We start from the raw sequence: 20,966 nt of genomic DNA, 5'->3' as shown, positions 1-20,966 counted from the left end.
GTGTGTGTGTGTGTGTGTGTGTGTGTGTGTGTGTGTGTGTTGCACACATAAGTTTATCATTTATGTATGTATGGATGTGTATAGACCAGGGCATAGAGAGAGACAGACTTTCAGAACACATTTTCAGAGCAGGATGTCTACTTCCATCACCCTATATTGGGGACACACACACACACACACACACACACACCTGCATGCAGGGCTGGAACGACAGCTGGCTGAGAGAGTGAGCGGGCAGGAGAGTGGGGGGTGAGGGTGGGTGGGGAGGATGCCCTCACTGCCACACAAACAACACAAACACTGGATCGCAGGTGTGGCCTCTTGTGTAGACCTATTGTTTCAGAAGCTGAATGCAAAAGCCTTTGTAACCCTCACAGACATGCAGCTCATGCAGTGTCCACACATCACTGCATGCCGCATATGGCCCAGCATCCCATATTCAAACACACACAAAAAAATCTGTCTCTTTCCATGTGTTCAGTCAGCAAATACCCATGAAATCATGATCTTGTTGAAAACAGAGTTAAATGCTGAAATGCTACCAGCTTTGTGGTTTGTTAGCAAAAACTACCTGGATCAGGTGGCATTACATTTACACAGTACCAGTCAAATGTGTGGGGACAACACATTTGACGGCTTTTGATGCATTTGTCTCTGTTTTAGCTATGTTAGTCACCTCACAGTGAAAGGCAATGAAGTAATGCATATCAAATATTGTTACGACCAAGAGAAGTGTTTTTCTTAAATTTTAGACTCTCCAAATAGCCCCTTTTGCTTCAGTGACGGCACTGCAGACTCCTGACATACTTTTAATCAGTTTCCGGATGCAGCCACCTGGAATGCTTCTCCAACAGCCCTGAAGGAATTTCCACCTTGCTCAATTGACCTAATTAATTCCAAACTCTATCACTCAGTAGGGTTTAGGTCAATTTAGGTTGATTTAGGGGATTGTGGGGGCCAGATGATCTGTCACATCTATCTATTTCCTTGTTCACAAGATGATACAGTACTTACATAACTTCAAGTTGGGATTTGGATCATTGTCTTGCTGAAAAACAAATGATATTCAGTTGGTGTATCCAGACTTTTTACTAGTACTGTACACGCTGAACCGCTTGGGTTTCGCTGTAGGAAAAAAAGTGTAGAAAGGAAATATGCAGTTGAAAGTCAGAGATGAGCACATTGCTCATATGGTGAGGGGCTTCCCAGACACCCCCCCCCTCCCCCCCATGCTAGTGACATTGGTCCTGTTTTTCATTCTTATGAAAAATTACGCCTTAAAAATTACTACACGAATATTGGCGGTAATGTTTATAAACAATCAAAGAACGTTACAATATCATGCATTGGATGTTTAAATAAGTAGCTGCAGCACCAGTTGAATGAGGTTCTGCAATCTCTAAAAGAAAATGTTTCCACAATTTTGCCCACTAGTGTAGCAAACAGCGTGTGAAAAAACTTGCAAAAAAAAACCAAGCGCTTGAGTGAAGTGTCCAAAACTGCTAGAAATGATTCTCGCGGCCTCATCATTGGAGAGGAAACCCCTGTGAGCACAAGGGGAAGGTGAAAGCTGTGCCCACGCGGAGCCAGAAGTGGCAGTGCTGTCTCCTGGGCCACTGCACTGCCAAATCAAGGCATGTCGATCAGGGAAAGATGTCCACTGCAGCCAGTCAGCTGTTCACAGGTCAGGGGGGTTTAGAACATAAGAACATAAGAAATTTACAAACGAGAGCATAACATAAAGCACTAGGCACCTCCGAATCACAACCCTTGTGCAGAAAATGCATGCACATCGTGTCCTAAGATTACTTCATAGAAGAGAAAGTAAAGAATATGCTTAGAGTCAACACCCTGCTAACAGGTGCACAGAGAGCTGCAGATACAGATGTACTAGCCCATCTCTGCATGTCAACAGGTACTTTTCCGTCCTTTCTTATCTGTCTTAAACGTGCCCTCTGATGCAAGAGTATTTGTTCAGAAATTCAGTTTGTGTGACCTGTCACAATGAATTAATTGCCGGATGTTGCAGAAGTGGCTTTTTTCAGACATACACAACTTGCTTAGATTAATATAGCCTGATTTCCCCATTCCTCCTCCCTCTGTGGTCATACCCTCCCCATCAGCCAGACGTGAAGAGCTGCCCCCCTCCCCGCTCCCCCCAGCAGCATCAGGTAGGCCCTGTGTGGGATTCTCAGGCTCTGCGCTGTGAGATGAACACAGCTGCTCCTTGCGGCTTGCAGACCAAAGTCTCAGATACCTCCCCCCCCACCTGTGGCTTTTTAGCTACTATTTCACTCTCCCAAGTCATGAGAAAATAAAATATCACATACATTTAAGGTGTGAAAGGAGATCATTAAATAAAATGCCTGCATTCTGCTCCCATGAAAGTTTCCCCAGACATGCTGATAATACAGAAAACATACAAGTCATGATTATAGATTTTGAAACAATGGTTGAATCTCCCTCTACCCTGTGAAAGACTTATTGTAATTGTTTTGAAGAAATGTAGAATTAACCCAGAGAATGTACAAACATTCAAGCCCATAACATATATAAGGTCTTGTTATTACACTTGATACATTTCAAGAAAATTCAGCCCAGCTTTCATTATATTTGGGAGTTTGTTTTTTTTTTGCGTTGATCAATATTGCAAAGTGTGGGCCTGTCTATGACATTTACAGTGTGGGCACGCACACGTCTGTGTCCTGTCTTTGCCCCGGGCCATAATCATCGCGGCCAATCGAAGTGGGGACGAAAAGCAGGGTGCTGTACCTGCAGTGAGCAGTAGGGGCAGAGTCGGCGAGGGAGGCCGATAAGATGGCCAGTTGTGGCTGAGGGTAACCAAAGACGACAACAAAGGCGGCCAGCAGACTGCTGTGGGTGGGAGCGAGGGGACCCTTCTCCACAGATAACTAGAGGGAATTGAAGGATTGCAGCTACGAAAAGGAGCATAGACTCCGGCTCATAGCATCACAGGGGAACACCTTGGCTTTAAAGCCCCATTGCCAAGTGTGACAAGAAGAAGGGACATAAGCGGACAATGTGACAAGGTCAGATAATAAAGACAACAGTAAACCCCTCCCAAAAAGCAGCCTGCCTGCCGCCGTCACAAACAGCAGCCAGGCTTACGTGGCGAGGTCATGTGCAATGCACCGCAAAGACCACTCAGACTGATGAATATGATTTTAACAACATAACATAGGACATTTATTATTTCAGGACCAGATATTTTTAGTTCAGTTCTATGTTGTTGTTCTAATACACATCAGCACAATGAGTTAGCAACTACCTGAGCAGTGCAAACAAAAATCCAAGAAGACACGACATGTGATGTGTAAACAATATGTACAGAATGGTCAATAAATATTCGCAAAAGTACAGATGTGATCAATAGTGTGGGGTGCTGTGGTGAGGGGGGGTTATGTGCCGGGCTCCTTTCAGCCTGCTTTCCGCATTGGCGAGTGTCAGCTGTGTATCTGCATGTTTAGTCCGTCACCATCCTCGGCGGCTCCCGGGCCCTTTCCCGCCCAGCGCCGCACAGGGGGCCGCGGCGGCCCGGCCCAATCGCAGGCGGCTTCCCCCATGCACGCTTCCTGCCTGCGATTCCTGTCTCGCCACAGCGACAGGTGCTTTCCATTAATCAATCCCCCTTCGTTGTCGAAACGCACATCCTGCCTTTTCCCTGCAGCCATTGTGAGCAGCTTAAATACTGCATTCTAGAACTTTACAAATGTCAGAATGAAGTGATTGTACTGCTCATAAAGACATAAAAATAAAGGACCAAGTGAGGGTGGATACCATTTTAAATACTTTTAAGCCGCAAATTAGATGGATAGGAACCAGAGTCGAAAGGGCGGCATAATGCAACACAAAAACACAACCAAACATGACTTACGCAAGTTAAAGAAACACATTTGCTCTAATGAATGGCCCCAAGTCCATGTTCCTCCTTTGAAGACATGTGAACATGACATAACTAGACATTACCTCAAGATTACTACTCCAAGTCCATCTAAACATTAGTAATTATTATATTTGTGCAGTTCAGTGTGTTTCATTCATAATTCAATATAGTTCCAAAGAAACATGGGTATAGACCTGGGACAGGGGAAGGTGTGTGGCCCAGTGGGTCATGAGTCTGTGCTTGTGACTGGAAGGTTGCTGGATCCTATCCCATAGTCAGTTGATTGATTTCACAGTCCTTCCCCTGAACAAGATCCATATCTCCCCATTACCCCAGAAATTGGCTGGCCCTGCTTTCTGAAAAAAGCATCTGTAAAATAAAACGAGTGCATATCCCTGACTAATATTCTGAATGGTGTACAGAAAATAGTAGATGTTTTAATGTTTACCAAGTCAATCCATTACTTTTTGAGGGACTCAAATTGAATCCGATCGAATACCAGGACAGATTAGACCTAATAGTGTAACAAATGACACAATTATTATTTTTAAACTTGAGAGGGGACCTCGGAAGACCACCCAGCTTGTGCTCAGCTCCAGAGCTGAGGCTGTAGATGAGTGTATCTGGCAGTGAGACAGGCCAGTGCAGAGTGTGGCCAGCGGCCAGGCGACATGCTGCACAGTGCCTCTGTGCCCTTGGAGGACCAGACCGTGGCTCCAGAGAGAAACAGCAGATCCTCAGTCTTAGCTCCGTACCCCCAGCATCACGCGCAGAGGCTATTTAGACAATGCTAATGCCGGAGTGGGGGGGGGGGGTGTCCAGTGTAGGGGTCGCAGACGGGCACGCGGAGCTGGCAGCGGCCCCCAGGCGAGCCCACGTCACACGCAGGGGGGGCTTCGGACACACCAATCTGGCGGCGTCTGTGGTACAGAGCTTTCCCGCTCCACCGCGGCCCATTGAGCCGGGGAAATAGAGCAGAAGGAAGCAGTCATGAGGGCCTCTTTGTGGGGACGGCGGCAGCCGCGACCCGGCCCGCAATACGCAGGCACCCGCCCACCCCCCAGTCGCCCCCCCACCGCCGGCTCGGCCTGCCTCGGCCCATTGTTAACCCTAAGTGGTCCTGACACTCAATTCACAGGCAGACAATTGGGCCCAGTAAGCAGATTTAGGGTGTCGCCATCAGGGGACTGTCACCCCCCCCCCCCGCCAGTGCTTCACCCCCCCCCCCCCCACCCCAGAGCTGCCTTGATTACGTAACTCACCATGAAGTGTGTGGTAACTGTAAATTTCAATCTAAAATATCCCCAATCTCGACAGCCCATGAGCCCAGGAGAATTTGAGCAGATATCCCAGATCAAGCATGCTGGTCTTCCCCAGGGAGTGACCTGGATAGACAGGACAGGTACACCACAGAAGTGTGTGTGTGGTGGGGGCAACTTATACCTCTTTATTCCATGCTATTCAAACATTTCATTTGCATGAGTGCTCACTGGGGACACAGCCAGTCCATCAGCACAAGCGCTTCACAGCCAGATGCTCTAATATTTATCTTTATAAACAAAAATACTAATAATGGTTTCCTCTAGTTCCCATGTTTGTGTCTTTGAGAGCAGCGCTTTCCATACTAATTAAGGGATTTAAAGGCCTTTTCCAAGCAATGAGGATGTTTTAAAAATATTTGCCCTGCAGATTTCTATAAAGCTGTGCTCCATGGTGACTAACACTTCTGGTGTCATTGGTGGTTCTGAAGGCGAGTGACCATGCTACTGCACGGACATCTGGAGGATTAGCATGCTGCTGGCAGACGTGGGCAGACGCTTGAAGGGATGAGCATGTCCCCGGCTGCATAGACCTCATAAGGATTAGCATGCTGCTGGCTGTCTGCGCAGACACTTTCGGGACAAGTAAGTTCCTAACTGTGTAGGTGCTGCGTCCCAGCTGTACAGACCACGCAAAGACAAGTAGACGGCCACATGGCAGGCAGACCACAGTCCTCTGACACTCTCACAAAGCAACCAGGCATATTCTATTCCTTTTAAATTTTATACATCAACATTACATTTTAAAAATATATTAAAAACCATACTTGTTTACAACTTCTGGGATCTTAGTTTGTTTTTATAACTGACATGATTCTCTGTACCCATAAGCTAACTCACTAAACACGAACATTTGACTCAAGTTATTCTGATTTTTGTGTTACAGAGTCTTTTTCTTATACACAAATTCTTATCAGGAATTATCCACTTAGTCACTTTCAACTCAAAACAAACTTTGTAAGTTTTCCTGTAGTATTTGCATTATCATTCAAATGCAAATTCACTATCACAAAACAATTCAAATGAATACATAAAAAATCAGTCAGATACATTAAAGAAGACCATTAATTCCTGGAGTTGTACTGAAAAATACATAAAGCTGTAAATCAGTCCCACTGATACTGTACTTGCATAATTAAGTTTTGAATGTAAAAGTAGTTAATACAATGTGTATATGACATAGCTTACTGTGAGCGAAAGTGGCCTTTCAAACAAATGGCCGGGTTAATGAGTACTCAGTCCCAACAACTCCCGTTGTACGCCATGGGGCTTCTCTCAGCACCAGGCCTATGCAGACAGCAGAGGCTTCCCCCAAGGCTGAGGAGCTCCTCTTCATCATCACCTTCTTCCTTCAAACAGTGTAAAAACACAGGTTAGCTGCCAGGAGTGTGGGCTGACAGACACGCCACACGGACACAGATCAGAGACGGCGCACTTAGGAGACGGCAGCTTTTTGCCATAAATTAATCAGATGCCCATGTGAATGACAAGCATTTTTAGACAGTCTGTAGAGGTTTGCAAAGAAATCTGAAAGACGGTTTCTGAATTTTTACAGTTCATATGAAACTTATCAAAAGATAGTATTGTATTATCATACGAAGGGGAGACCGGGAATAACTGTTGCACAGGGTCAGTAATTTTCCCATATAACTTAGATTCCTCTTAATACCACTGTTGTTTAACAAACTAGTACAACTTTACATTGGAAGGAAAATCTGTTTTTCCATTGTGTTATTTTTATATGTTACAAAAAAAAAATGGAAATAAGTTCAACAATTGTCTGCAGTCTCCCCTACTTACATATTGGGCTCTGATAGGATATAAAGGCATTATGTTGAAATACCCTTGGCAATAACATACATTGTACATACAATTCTTACTCCTGTACTTCTCTTTCAAAAATCAAGTTACACTATTTATGAATGTAAAAGCATATGTTTGGGATAACCTTTAGGTCAGCTTCTCAAGACGAGAAGTGAGGACTCTTCAGCCAATCAGTCCTCTAATCATTAATCAAATTAGGGATTTGTACAGGTGGAGACTTGTGTCACTGACTAGCAAATTGACTCAGACTTGAGTCACAAATTTGATGACTTGCGATTCGACAGCAAAAATGATGGAAAGACTCGACTTGGTCTTCAGGGCACATGACTTGAGACTTGACTCGGACTTGAAACGCTTTGACTCAACTTGCCAAGGAATGACTTGTTCTCATCCCTGGGGAGTTGCAACAAAAACCCGCACACACGACGGCCCATTCTGGATAAGGTTGCCCACCCCTGCTCTAAAAGGACTGAGGGTTTAAAAGGTGGGGTTGAACTGGAAAAGGAGTCAGTGTGGTTCTCCATGTGAGGACCTACATGTCCTACATACTCACTGCTCAGTCACAGGTGCTCCCATAGTGCTCTGCTTCAGGGTTTAACCTCCTGGCAATAAACACCCACCTGTTATACCTTGAACTACGACCTAATGCCTGTGACGTGCACAAATATGTACAGGTTTTTAAAAATTCCCCCTTATTTTCATAACCCTTGCAGATTTGCTTTTGATGACGATGGCACACGGCCAAAGGATTCAAGAAATCCCTAGTTTTACTGACAGTTGTAGGGCTCTGAAAGAAACCGCGGGGTGGATTGGAAACTGTCTGCTCTTTTCAAATGTATATGTTCACATATTTGTCACTCATTGTCACGGTTCGTTCTGTCATCTTCCATCCTTTTCATCTAAGCCAGATTAATAGAATGTAATAAGAGGTAATGCTATTAGGAATGGTAATTACTTGAGGTCCATTTGTCATTATGTTCCTAGAATTTATGTTAAATAAATAAAACGATGAAATAAAAAAGTATGTGTAATAAACGTTCGACCATGGTAAAGAGCTGTAACTTTACAGCAAAAAAATAAAACTAACAGACAATAATAGCACCTGCTGGTTGAAAGATAAGAGCCCTCATTAGAGGGACCGTCCAAGCGAGACGCTGTGCTCCTTATCACGCTGACCTCTCAGGCTTTCTGTAGTTTGAAGCAATTGTGACAACACACTATTATCTTATATCTGTCTGGCAGGTAACCTTTGACCTCCAAGCAAAGCTAACACACCAAATAGAGGTAATACTAACTCATTCTTCAGGCATGTCAAACGCCTGACATGCGAGCTCTACATGTGCCGATGTCTACCCCAGCCATTTGACAGATGAGTGATCTGAAAGGCGGTGAAAGAAATCAGTCACAAGCTACAGTCTCTGCAAAAATATTTATTATGACAAGGGGACCAGTGGAGACAGCCATGATCCCAAAAGCAGTGCCAGGTCAGACCACCTGAGGCTCACTGATAGTCACTCAAAGACATTATACTGGACAGTACAAGGCCCTTGGACACGTTGGTGCTTCAGTACCTCCAGTAACAAGGAAAACACACAGCAGGACAAAAGCTGGACTTCTGAACAGTGCACAAAAATGTAAGAGTACTATCTTTTTTACACAGGGTTTAGAGAAAGCCAAAGAGCCCAGACTGCCTAGTGCCAATGACAGGTCTGTAGTGCTACAGGCGGCCATCTTGCCGAAGCCACCGTGTCCAATTTCCATTCTGCACAGTAGAGTTATCAACTATATTATTCAGCCAGGTATAGACTTCATTTTCTCTATATGCTCCCATACACACCGGTAAACAGATTCAAGTTTAATGAATGCCTCGGTTAATTGGTTTAATGAACACCTCCTGGGACACCATCACCAGGCCTGAATACAACTCAGTTCTTGGATCATCACAAGGAGTTCCACCTCCTTCACCTGTCAAACCTGCATTCTTAAGACCATCCTGGCACCATCAGAATGAAGTCTAAGGCTGTATTTAAACCGTAAGCTTAAAATTATATGACGTGCGGCGCCCCAGGCCAGTGTGGTACTGCACTACTCAGGGAAGTATGTTCATAGCCAAGGAGTCCGTCCAAGTGGCATTATGCCAGATAAGTTTTTTTCTCAGCCTGGTATTTGTGCCACCTGACAGCCATAATTACCATTATCCCTGCCCCTTCATATTTCTGCTAATAATATATATTATTTTACCTTTAGCCTTTCTCCTGGATCCTAATGGAAACATACAGTATGCAAATGCGGAAAGTATATTTTAGTACTCCGACCCTAATCCTAACTCTACTAAATACGGAAAGTTCTTTATGTAATGCCTGTCTTGACTGGAATGTCCACATTTAGGAACAATTGACTTTATAATGGCACAAATCTTCAATATGAAGAAAACAAGTGGGTCTGTAAAAAAATAATAATTTCACAACAGAATGAATCTTCGATATGAGAAAGTGAAATGGGTTTAGAAAAATAACAGCAAAGGAACTATTTTTAAAAATGAAGCATTTTAATCAATATTGATTGAAATGTTGGAAATGAGTCAAGATAATAACTGCCGAAACAGGGTTTCTAGTTTCACTGTGGCCAAACACCCACCAGGTAAAACACTAATTAAAAACAAATTAATAACAAAAAGTGCTGCAAAACGTGCGGCCCATCCTCCGAAATCCGGACGAGGTTGTTTTGCGAACAGCTGCAGGGTTACATGTCAGCAGCCACAACGACACCAGTCAATCACCTGGGAACTCGGCGCTGCTGGTTAAAGCTCAGGTAGATGTACAGGCAACAACATACACTTCTCAGCGTAAAAAAAATACATGAAGCAGGAATGCGGTTGGGAACCTGAGGATGAAATTATCTTTCAGTATGAAGTGAGAGGCATTTTCAGGCAAAATCAAGGGAGACCAAAAGCACAGTGGTAGAACACTTAAGAGAAAACAAGACAGGTCTTTGCAGCCTATAAATGAGGTCACTGTTGGCCAAAAATCTCTTCAGTGTAACTGCATGATCAAACATCAGTTTCCTTCATGAGATTTTCATCTGCATTGTCCAGGGAGGTACGTGGCCTTTCTGATGTCCTACTAACAACATTGCACCTTCCATTGCATAAGTATCCTCTATGGCTCCATCACCTTGGCTTCTTCTATACTTATTAAAATAAAACTGGCCAAATAAAACCACAATGCATAAAGGCATGGGGGGAAGCAGAACTCCACACTTCCCCTTTGAGCAGTGTGGATTACTTGAGTAACAAAACACTGTGAGCTCTGTAATCATACCTCTGAAAGAAACCTGAAGTGTTTAGTCACTTCCCTAACACAAGAGGTTTTACAGACACAATACCACGGTAGGTGTGAGCAAAACACTGACCTCTAAAATCATTTCACGACAGCTGACTATAGATGTAACAACGTTTAACAGTGGTCTGTATCTCTAGCACTTCAGAGATGTTAGATATCCTACTGCAGCATGCATGCCGGAGTAGTTAGCGTATTCAGCTATGCATGAAGAGCAAAGCCTACTTTTAAAGACAAAGGCCCACTTCCCCATGCATGCAGCACGGTTCTGCAGAACAGGGTTGGACCAAAGAGAACAAACTTCCCCTTAGAGGACATACAGGGAATATGGGAACGTTCTTACTATGTGAAATAGATGTCAGGGTAACATCGATCTTTTGGATTCTTTGTAGATTGAAGGAGGTGAAGAGTCGCCTGTCATCCTGTCCACGGATTGCTCAATCAATGAAAGACACGCTGACTGACATTCTCCAAGGGGATTATGCGTATCATAGACATGGGCTACAGAGAAAAGACACCGTAGAAAGGGAAGGGATAATAGTCTTTGTGCCAAGTCAGCTGGATGGATGAGAGGATGAAGGGATGGGTTGAGCTACGTAGCCTGACACGCAAATGCTAGGCCTGAGAAAACACATTTATGACAGAGAGAGAGAGAGAGAGAGAGAGAGTGAGAAAGAGAGAGAGAGTGAGAAAGAGAGAGAGAGAGAGAGAGAGAGATTGGCCCTCTTCACAAAGCAAGCAGACAAGCAAAACAACTGCAGGTAAAACGCACTAATTAACCCTAACCCTAACCCTAACCCTAACCCTAACCCTACCCTGACAGCACCACACACATTCTGGCTGCTGATGGCCATCCGTATACCCTCTGCTAAAAGGACAATTTCTGTGTATTTTAAACAGAAATGCTTCATATTCAGTTACTGCAGATCAGAAGATGGCTGAATAAAGGCTGAAGGCAACTGGAACATTGGCCTGTATGTAAAGCCTGCTTAAGAAAATTATACTGCCAGGGCAGACACTCAAGGGGCATGAAGCCATTTATTACCCTGTGTGAAAACACAGGGAGGCCCTGCACAGACAGATGGATTGTGACTCCCTAACCCCTTACAGGAAGTGACATCACATCTTTACCCGAGGATCTCAGTTGAACAGGACCCCCCCCAGAGCATGAAAGGCCCAGCTCCGTGTTGTTCTCTGGGCAGACATCCCTGCCACTCCCTCCCCTTGGGCCACAAGGGCCTCAAAGACAGTCACCCCCAAGCCAACGGCCCCCACCACATGCAGCAGAACAATGAAAACCAAAAGCGAGAGGGAGGAGGAGCCAAGCAACGCCACCCCCCCCCCCCCCATCTGCACACAACACTTGGATAAGGTCGCCACGGCTGGCACTCCTCTCATCTGATCGATTGGTGCTACAGCGGGAGGGGGGTGTGGGGGTGGCATGCAACCTGGGGACAGATAAGGGGACCACAGTGTTATCAGCCCCCTCCATAGACATGTGCCCCCCCCCAGCACTTCCTCCAGCAGCATGGCAGTACAAACCAAAGCTCGGGGCCAGGCGGCCCTCCGCAGACAGGATTCAAGGTGGGGGGTGCATGAAGACACGGCAGGGGAGCGAGATAAAGGGAGGGCAAGTCGCTGGAGGAGACACTGTCACGGGGGGGGGGGGGCGTCATTGACTGTGAGAGATTAGCCTCCATATGCTGAATGTATGATTACATTACAGAGAGAGTGAATTCAAGCAACGGCAGCCCTGCTATCTGAGACTCATCCATGTTTAAAGCCTAAAAGGTGCCTGCATATGCAGCTTAGGTCCTGTTACGTAAGGAATGGTCACCTGTGGTACTTACAGTACACTATGCCTCTGACCTCGGTCGGTGCTGTCCAGGATCCATCCGCTCAGGGTCCATGCCGTCCAGAGTCGGTGCTACCCAGTGTCGGCTGACTTTCGGGGGGCAGGAATTCACACGGAGGTCCCTCTCGTGCGGAACATGGGTGATGGCCAACCGATCTCCCGCACAGACCAATTGAAAGTCAAGCCTACAGACAGAGGAAAGAAAAGCAAAAGATCCATCAAATGAAGAAGACGCAGAGAGGCAGAGGACTTGGAAGGAAACGCGGCAGCCCCCCGGCAGCCGGCCCGAGGCACACACAGCTTGACGATACATAAGACAGCAAGAGTCACTCAGAAAACAGCACCTGGGCATCGCCGCTGTCCGGCACTGAGAGCTGCGAGGAGCATGAGTCACCCAGAGGGGCCAGGAAGCAGGTAGTTCGGCAAGCAGAGTGCCAGCGACATGGCAACTGTCCGGCCAGAACCGGACATCTACAGAAATGGCCACACGCGGATTCTGACGGCACCGAGCCGAGTCTCATACACGGCCGATCTGCGCAAGGAGGTAAACAGAGGTCCGCATTAGGAAGAGGAGAGCGTGCTGCAGGGACCGACCAACGAACCTGCGTGGAACTGGGCTGCAGTTGGGCCGGCAGGAGTCTGTCTGAAGTGGAGACGGAGCGAAGAGAAAAGGCATCGTCTGCGCGCTGCGGGGAAAAAGGGAAGCAGCGGCTTATGCAAAGCGCATCGCATGCTTTCCTCTGCAGTGCTGGGAGCCGCATGTAAAACGTGTGTAAAACATGCATGTCAAACATGCAGATGGAAAAAAGGTCCTTTGCAGATGTCACTATGTGACAGACCCATTCATAATGTCTGCTGCATGAAAAAATGACACAGCATAAGTGAAAAGAGTATTTAAAAGTGAATCTACAATGTTAAAGTAGTTAGAGTCTTATATGCCTAATGCTTTATTTTAATAGCCATTTGCAGAAGTATGAGTGCAGGTACACGCAAATGCTTGTTTTCACATATCCCATCATGCTCTCCTGTTGAGATATACACATACATACAGGTGAGTGTGAGGCTTGGGGTCCGAGCACAGGGTCAGGCCATTTGTCTGACACCCCTGTTAGGGGTTTAGGAGGTTAAGTCTTGTATTCCTAGCTAGGTGCATGTATTCACTGGTATGCAGTTACAGATGGAAATTAAGTCACTACAGGGTAAATATGAGGTTTTTGCAGCACCACCCAAACCAGACCAGAAACAGATCTGACCATAAGATTAATCAGGACCCAAAAACAAACACACACGCATCTACGAGTGAAAGCTGAATCGTGACCAAACCCAAAGCTGCACCCAGATCGATATAAGTGTGGAATCGCGCAGCGCTGTAACCAAACCCAGGCCCGGTATCGAAACTCGACTCAGAATAATAACTACACCCATAAGAAACCCCGAAGCTTTCAGAAAAACCAAACCCTGATTTGAAATCTCAGGCAGACAGGTGGGAAAAAGGGCGGAAGGAGGGCAGGATACAGAGAGTCTGCAGGGTAGGGGTGGGGAGGCAAGGAGGGGGAAAGAGGGGGAGAACTGAAAAGGTGAAGCGGGACACACCCCAGTACCACAGAGTACCCTGCATGCGCAGGAGCGCCGCCTCAGTGGCACCTCTCAGCCACTGCGCAAATCTGTCTGACATTTCACTGAAGACCTCCCCGGGCAGAGTCAGGGAGGGGTCCGCTCTGCCCTGCACAGCATCACAGCCCAGCGGATCGCAGCGCTAGCAGCAGAGCCATTGGCCTGAACCGCAGTGGGCGTGTGCAGAAAAACACACACACACAACAGCGACAGTGCAGATTGGCAGATCAGCGATGCTGACACACCTGTAACTCATCATTGCTGTCAAACATCTGGCTGCAACCTTTGGCAAACTTGTTTCCTAGGTAGCCCTTAAGTTAAATACATTTTAAATAACATGCCGTAGGTCTTCGGTCTTCATAGGTCATTAGCAATTAATTTTAAATCTACTTTCTCAGTAAATAGAGAGAAAACAAAGGCAGAGAATTTTAATTTGTGTACAACATATTTATTTGTCTGTGCTCCATGTTCTCACTGATGTATGCACCAGCATCAGGGATCAATGAAGTGCATCTTAATCTCAACCTTAAGACCACTATGTCCACATAAGACCTTTCCAGAGTCCCAGATGGCATGGTGAGCAGCATACCAGCCACTAGCCTTTCTGCCATTCAGGCCCACAGAAAAACAAAGTTGACTAATCGCTCACTACAGCACAAACTGGCAGAATCGCTCACCTCAGCCCCCCCAGAGCTGATATAGTAAGCAGCTCCAGAACGGGTCTGACCCACACAATCAGAAGCTTGGCCAAGAGCAGGACTCTCCATGTTTCAGCAAACTTTACGAGTTTTAAAACCAATTTCTCAACTATTTTAGAAAGAAGCCTAGTGACTAAGCTTTTTTCCATGATTGAGTTGCTATCAAGGGTGAGTGAAAAAGCTGGTTCCTGTGCGATCTGAGAGGGAGCAGTTTGTCAGAAACACAAACTGGCTGCACATGTGCGAGGCAGCGTGTCCAACTACCAGTCACTAAACAGTACCTGTGAGGCAGCGTGTCCAACTACCAGTCACTAAACAGTACCTGTGAGGCAGCGTGTCCAACTACCAGTCACTAAACATTACCTATGAGGCAGCGTGTCCAGCTACCAATCACTAAACAGTATCTGTGAGGCAGCGTGTCCAGCTCCAATCACTAAGCAGTATCTGTGAGGCAGCGTGTCCAACTACCAGTCACTAAACAGTACCTGTGAGGCAGCGTGTCCAGCTACCAATCACTAAACAGTATCTGTGAGGCAGCGTGTCCAGCTACCAATCACTAAACGGTATCTGTGAGGCAGCGTGTCCAGCTACCAATCACTAAACAGTATCTGTGAGGCAGCGTGTCCAGCTACCAATCACTAAACGGTATCTGTGAGGCAGCGTGTCCAGCTACCAATCACTAAACAGTATCTGTGAGGCAGCGTGTCCAGCTACCAATCACTGAACGGTATCTGTGAGGCAGCGTGTCCAGCTACCAATCACTAAACAGTATCTGTGAGGCAGCGTGTCCAGCTACCAATCGCTAAACAGTATCTGTGAGGCAGCGTGTCCAGCTACCAATCACTAAACAGTATCTGTGAGGCAGCGTGTCCAATCTACCAATCGCTAAACAGTATCTGTGAGGCAGCGTGTCCAGCTACCAATCGCTAAACAGTATCTGTGAGGCAGCGTATCCAGCTACCAAATCACTAAACAGTATCAATGGCCCAGCCGGAAACTCTTTTTTTCATTTTAAGCTTGAGATGATTTCTTAGTATACGGATGGTTAAAAGCAAGGTATTTTTAAAAATGGGTCCAACTCACTCATCCAAACAACAGCCGCCTAAGATAATTAGATAATCCTGGGGCCACCCGACATTCCGCAGCTGGAGCTGGGCCTGATGGGGCGTCTTCAGGAGCAAAGCAATCCCATCGAAACCCACTTTCTGGGAATTAGGCTGGTATGCAGGGTAGGCAATTCTAGACCAGATTATTATTTTTTTTATCAGCCCCCCTGCAAAATTATTAATCTGAATCCATTTTCTGAATTTGTCCAGTAGTCCCTCATAGGGTTGAATCCTAGAATGGCGCCTGGCATATAGCACACAATGGATGAAGGAAGCAGGAACTGCTGGATAATCACATTGGATGCTAGTGCCTTGATCTTCTATAATAGTGCAGTATGACATTCAATGCTCAAGTATCTACTTCATTGTAGACGTCAGGCAAACTCCAGCAAGGCTGGTGAATGAGTACAAACTGTGCACCAAATGGCCAGAGCTAAGACAGCGAATACTAAATGGAGACCAGAAAAGCACAGTCACAATTACAACACAGTTATGGCTTATTATAACTGACGCTAACCTCAGTTACCGCTAACTGTAGCCCCAAAACCTGCTGTGATAATTTCAGTGATTTTTCCTCATCATAAATGTCGGTAATGATCACCTTCAGCTCGATTACATTGCACTACAATTGTGAATTAAACAATAACCATAACTGATGCTTGTTTATACTTTTTCATATTATACACATTACTATTTGTTTAGGCTTGTTTATACTACACACTTTATTACTTGCACATACTTGTTTAAACTGTATACCTTGGTCACTTGTTTATACAACTAACATTTTGAATGTACCTCTGCCGTACTCTGAAGCTGATGGACATGGTTGAGATGTATATCTAGGGGCAGCATAAAGACGCGATCGAACAAAATTACTTGGCATGTGTATTTTTTTTTTGTGAGTTTGCAGATTTTATGCGAGTTCCCTTCTCAGAAATCCGAAATCAGGTTTCAGTCGTGAGAAGACTGCAGAAGGCAAGGATCAAAACATCCAGAAGCGTGTTAGTTTCAGTTTCTGGGGGAGCAGCAGCGAGTCCGAGAGAGACGGCTGGCAGCGGAGACACGACATAGCTTTCTCGGTCAGGCCGAGCGGCCCTTCGAGGTCTTCTGGGAAAAGCAGCTCGAAAGCTGACCTCGCAACACAGCGACACACACAGATTACAACCGGCCTCGTAAACTAATTACAGCCCCCACTCCCCCCGTGAGTTGAAAACTATGGAGTTTTACTGGCGACTGTTCAATGCAATCGACGTGTAGAGTAACCATGGTGCACAAGGACACGTGAGGTGGGTGTGTAGCCATGTGTGTCCGGTCTGAGGCCCAGGGAAGCTATCGGGTGGGCAATAAAGAGCAGGTGTGTGGCAGGCAGGGAGGGGCAGGGGCAATAACAGGTGAGGCAGCTGAACCAAGAGGCCCAACACAGAGGCTTGGCCAAGAGCAGGCAGAGCCAGGAAACAAACTAGTCATGGATGGTCTGCAGGCACAGTTATGGGTAAATACTCTTCTGAAAAGGATGCAGGCTCCCTTTCATTAGTCTAAAACAATGAGCCTCGCTGGCACGATCACTGTTTTACGTTGGAGATTTATAAAACTCCACTCTTAACTGCTGGGTTTGAAGCTCACCCAAACAGCCCAAAAGTCACAGTCACGGTGACGGGGTATGTGTGTTTCAGAAATGCCTTTCAGAAAGCGATTGCTCAACAGGAAGCCAGACCGTGACAGGAGCTGGGGGGCTGCGGAGAGACCAGCAGAATGGAAGCTTGCACCCACTGAGTCACACCCATTTTGTGCTACACCCACACGTGACACACAGGGCTGTTTTACACATAAGTTGCAGGGATACATTAACACCACAGCTCCATCTATAAGTCAACACCATCTCAAACATCGACTACGCAGGGGACACGTGTAGGGAAAATCATGTGGGACTTTTGGTTCCTCCATAAACGCCATGAAACAATTGCAACTAAAGGGTCCTTAAATCCGAAGCATGCACTTGGATTCACCGGAAACGTCAGCGTGGGAAGCCTTTCGGAGCACAGTGTGGCAGCATTGCCAGGACCTGGGAGAAAATGCCACGTCATCAGCGGACGAGGCCACTCTCTTATTTCCAGTGAGCTGGCTAAATGACTAAGTCACAGCTAGCTCAGGGCTTTTCTCGTTTAAATGAAAAAGATGAGCTAGTTTCATTTGCAATGCAAACGTGCAGTCAGTGTCAAACTGGAATGCTACCATTTCTCAGTTCAGCAGCACACACTCGTGCATGCATAAGCACAGATGAATGCACTGGCTAGGGAATCGGACCCAGCACGCTCCCAATCCCGCTCGGTAGAGAGCATTACGTCATATTTCCTCATCACTCATTTTCCAGAACACTGAAAACCAACGGTCTCCAAACATACACCAACTGCGGCATCAAGCTTGGAGCGTCCACTGATATGACCTTCCTTGTGGCCTCTGAGTTTCTCCGATCTCCACCTTCCCTCTCATTTGTTCTTATGTTCCTGGGCATGGCATCTATGCTATCTGACACACACCAAAGTCAATCATCCTACCTTTTGTTATCTTTGGTTATGTTGGGTTCCACAGGCCCTGTACATCCTTGATCCCTGGCTCTTTCTATATGTCTTATTTATGGGGGTCCCAATGGAATCAGTACCAGATCCTCTTCTCTTTTCCGTTCATGCCATATACACAGTAATCTCCTCTGATGGTTCCACTTACCACTTTTCAGAAGATGAGTATAGTAGGTATACTATACTACTATATTGCAAAAGCAGCTGTGTACAGTAGTACTGAGTACAATGGCAGTTACTCACTTCAATTGCAAAATATCCAGTAAATTAAATCACATGCATTCTACAGATGATTAAAACCAGTCTGTGTTGGTATATGAGCAGATCTGTAGCACCTCTCGGGATTTTGCAAGGATGAGGACTCAGATGTTATATGCAGGAGAAGGCAAGGTTGGCGTTAGAGGCAGTTGTGGGCATTTCAGCCACAGGATTGGAAGGCAGAGCTTAGTGGTGTCATAGAAAGAACAATGATCATGGAGTTCCACTATGAACATTTCAATGATTTATGGATTATCAGGATAGGGAAGTTGAGAGACCTAGCTGTTAATTATCTCTGTAGATCACGTCTTTCACATCTCCCTTCTTATCTGCTGAAACATTCACCATTTGCCTCATCCTGTCGGTCGGCATTGGTTTCTGGATGGAGCTAATATTAAATGCAAGGTGTTAACGCTGGTGCACAAGGTTGCTAAGACGAGCACTAACCAAACACTGAGAATTTCCACACCTCATCTGAGTTAGTACAATTCCGAGTGATCGGGACGTCTGAGGGCAGGCCATGACGCCATATGGCGGAATTGGCATCACACTGTCGAAGCTCGAGTTCATGGGACAGAGCAGAGAGGCAGCTGTGGGGCCTCCAGTCAGTTTCTACACCCAGATTCCGTGGCATCAGCGTTTCTGCGGTGGCCCAGATGAATCAATGACTCAGTGGAGGCGGGGCGGGGACTTGGCTCCTAGTGACCTGTTCATCTGAAGCCCAGGCAAGTTGCATCTTGCTGAAGCCCACTCACTGGCACACAGGTTGCGTGACACTGCACAGAGGAGGAGAAACTGGTTTGGTGATCCGATCTATATGTCTGCGGAGCAGCCAATTATACAGGGAGGGGGTGGGTGCGGGGGGGCATTGACGGAAGGGTGACAGGAGGATCTTTCATGGATGTAAAAGCACACAATGTGCAGGGGTGAGAGAATGTTTGCCGGGAAAGTGAAACTGTGAGGGATCCATTTTCTGTAAGTGTGAAGGCACCTTATTCCCGACAAAAGCCAGACTTCTGCTTGCTCACGAGGCAGCAGTTCACAGACCCGTCAAAGGTATAACACACATACATAGGAGCATGTCAGGCTTATAAACCACAGAGAGATAATGAAATGAAGAGCAAAAGGCAGCGTGTGAAGGAATACCATCAATGTGTTAGATATCATATGCACAAAAATGGTTAACTTGTTGGCTTATTATATAATAATAATAATAATTAAAACAGTCACTAGCTATGCTATCATTGTTACAATACATAATACAGTTTATTCACACCTAATTCATGTTTAAGACCTTTACAGTGTCTATTAAGAAAAACTTAGGAAGTAAAACAACAGAAAAATATGAGGAAATGAATGCTTTATTAATGCGTTTGTTTTTTATTTCAATGGTTTAAATGGCCAAGAAGTGGGGTAGCTGCAGTAAACAGGAGACGGCCAGGAAGCTGAGGTTCCTTTCGGCTACGAGGGGGAAGAAGGTATTAAATGTGTGATATGAGTGCAAATAATATGCTCTATGGTTTTATGCAAACAAGGACGCAGCCTTGAACCGGTTCCGCAGAACTAGCTAATCCTATAAAACGAGCTGGGATTGCCGGACCGGAGCGGCTGCCAAACGCAGGTGTGTGTGCCGGGGGAGCAGGTGAAAGCGCAGGTGAGAGCTTGGCTGACATCACAGCGCCGCCGCACCGCCCGGCCCTTCGCGGTAAACAGCAGGCCTCCCCCCCAGCTCCAGCACCCGCCGCGTATGGGACGCCAGCTGGGCAACCCGCCCTCACACCTGCCGCACCAGGGGTCATCGAGCCTCCCACCTTCGGGATTTCCCCGCACGCCTCTTTGGCCATATTTATTGTGTCAACAGCGGATGTGTTCACGTTCCATTTAAAAAATGTTAGCGCTGGTAAGAGCCGCCCTTTCAGATGAGGAGGGGAGGTGCGACCACCCAATGGCCCAGACCAGGAGCCACAGTGATACTGGGGGTCAGGTGACTAGGCATCATAGACAGGAGCAAAAATAAGTGCACTGCTGATAGATCGGAGTAAATACAGCCATCCATCTATAGTAAAGGGGTAAATAAACTTCCCTGTTGTACCAGGAAATATAAAAACAAGCAGAGACAGGGTCATAAGGACTGCCTGTCACTCCCGAGAGTGATGTAGGCAACTTGCCCCCACCTCTGATATCATCAGGACAATTGATATGAGAAGACCCTGGAATGCTGTCATTCATACCTCACCAGCGCTTTCTCGTGGGAAAGCCTCTCCCGGCATGTGGCTCCGGGTCGGAATCCTGCATTTCCAGTTGGCATGCACCCCCCCTGCACCCCCCCGCCCTGCCATACCACCCAATGGGACTCAGGCTGGGACATGCCTGCTATTGAGAAATGCCTCCGCATTCATTACCAGGAACGCCAAAGCCAGGGAGGCAGTGGGAGGTTGGGTACGTGTTGGGAAATGATGGCCGGCTGGGTGACA

The sequence above is a fragment of the Paramormyrops kingsleyae genome, chromosome 19 (genome assembly GCF_048594095.1).
Source record: "Paramormyrops kingsleyae isolate MSU_618 chromosome 19, PKINGS_0.4, whole genome shotgun sequence".
Classification (NCBI taxonomy): domain Eukaryota; kingdom Metazoa; phylum Chordata; class Actinopteri; order Osteoglossiformes; family Mormyridae; genus Paramormyrops; species Paramormyrops kingsleyae.
Note: the sequence above shows the minus strand (reverse complement) of the source record.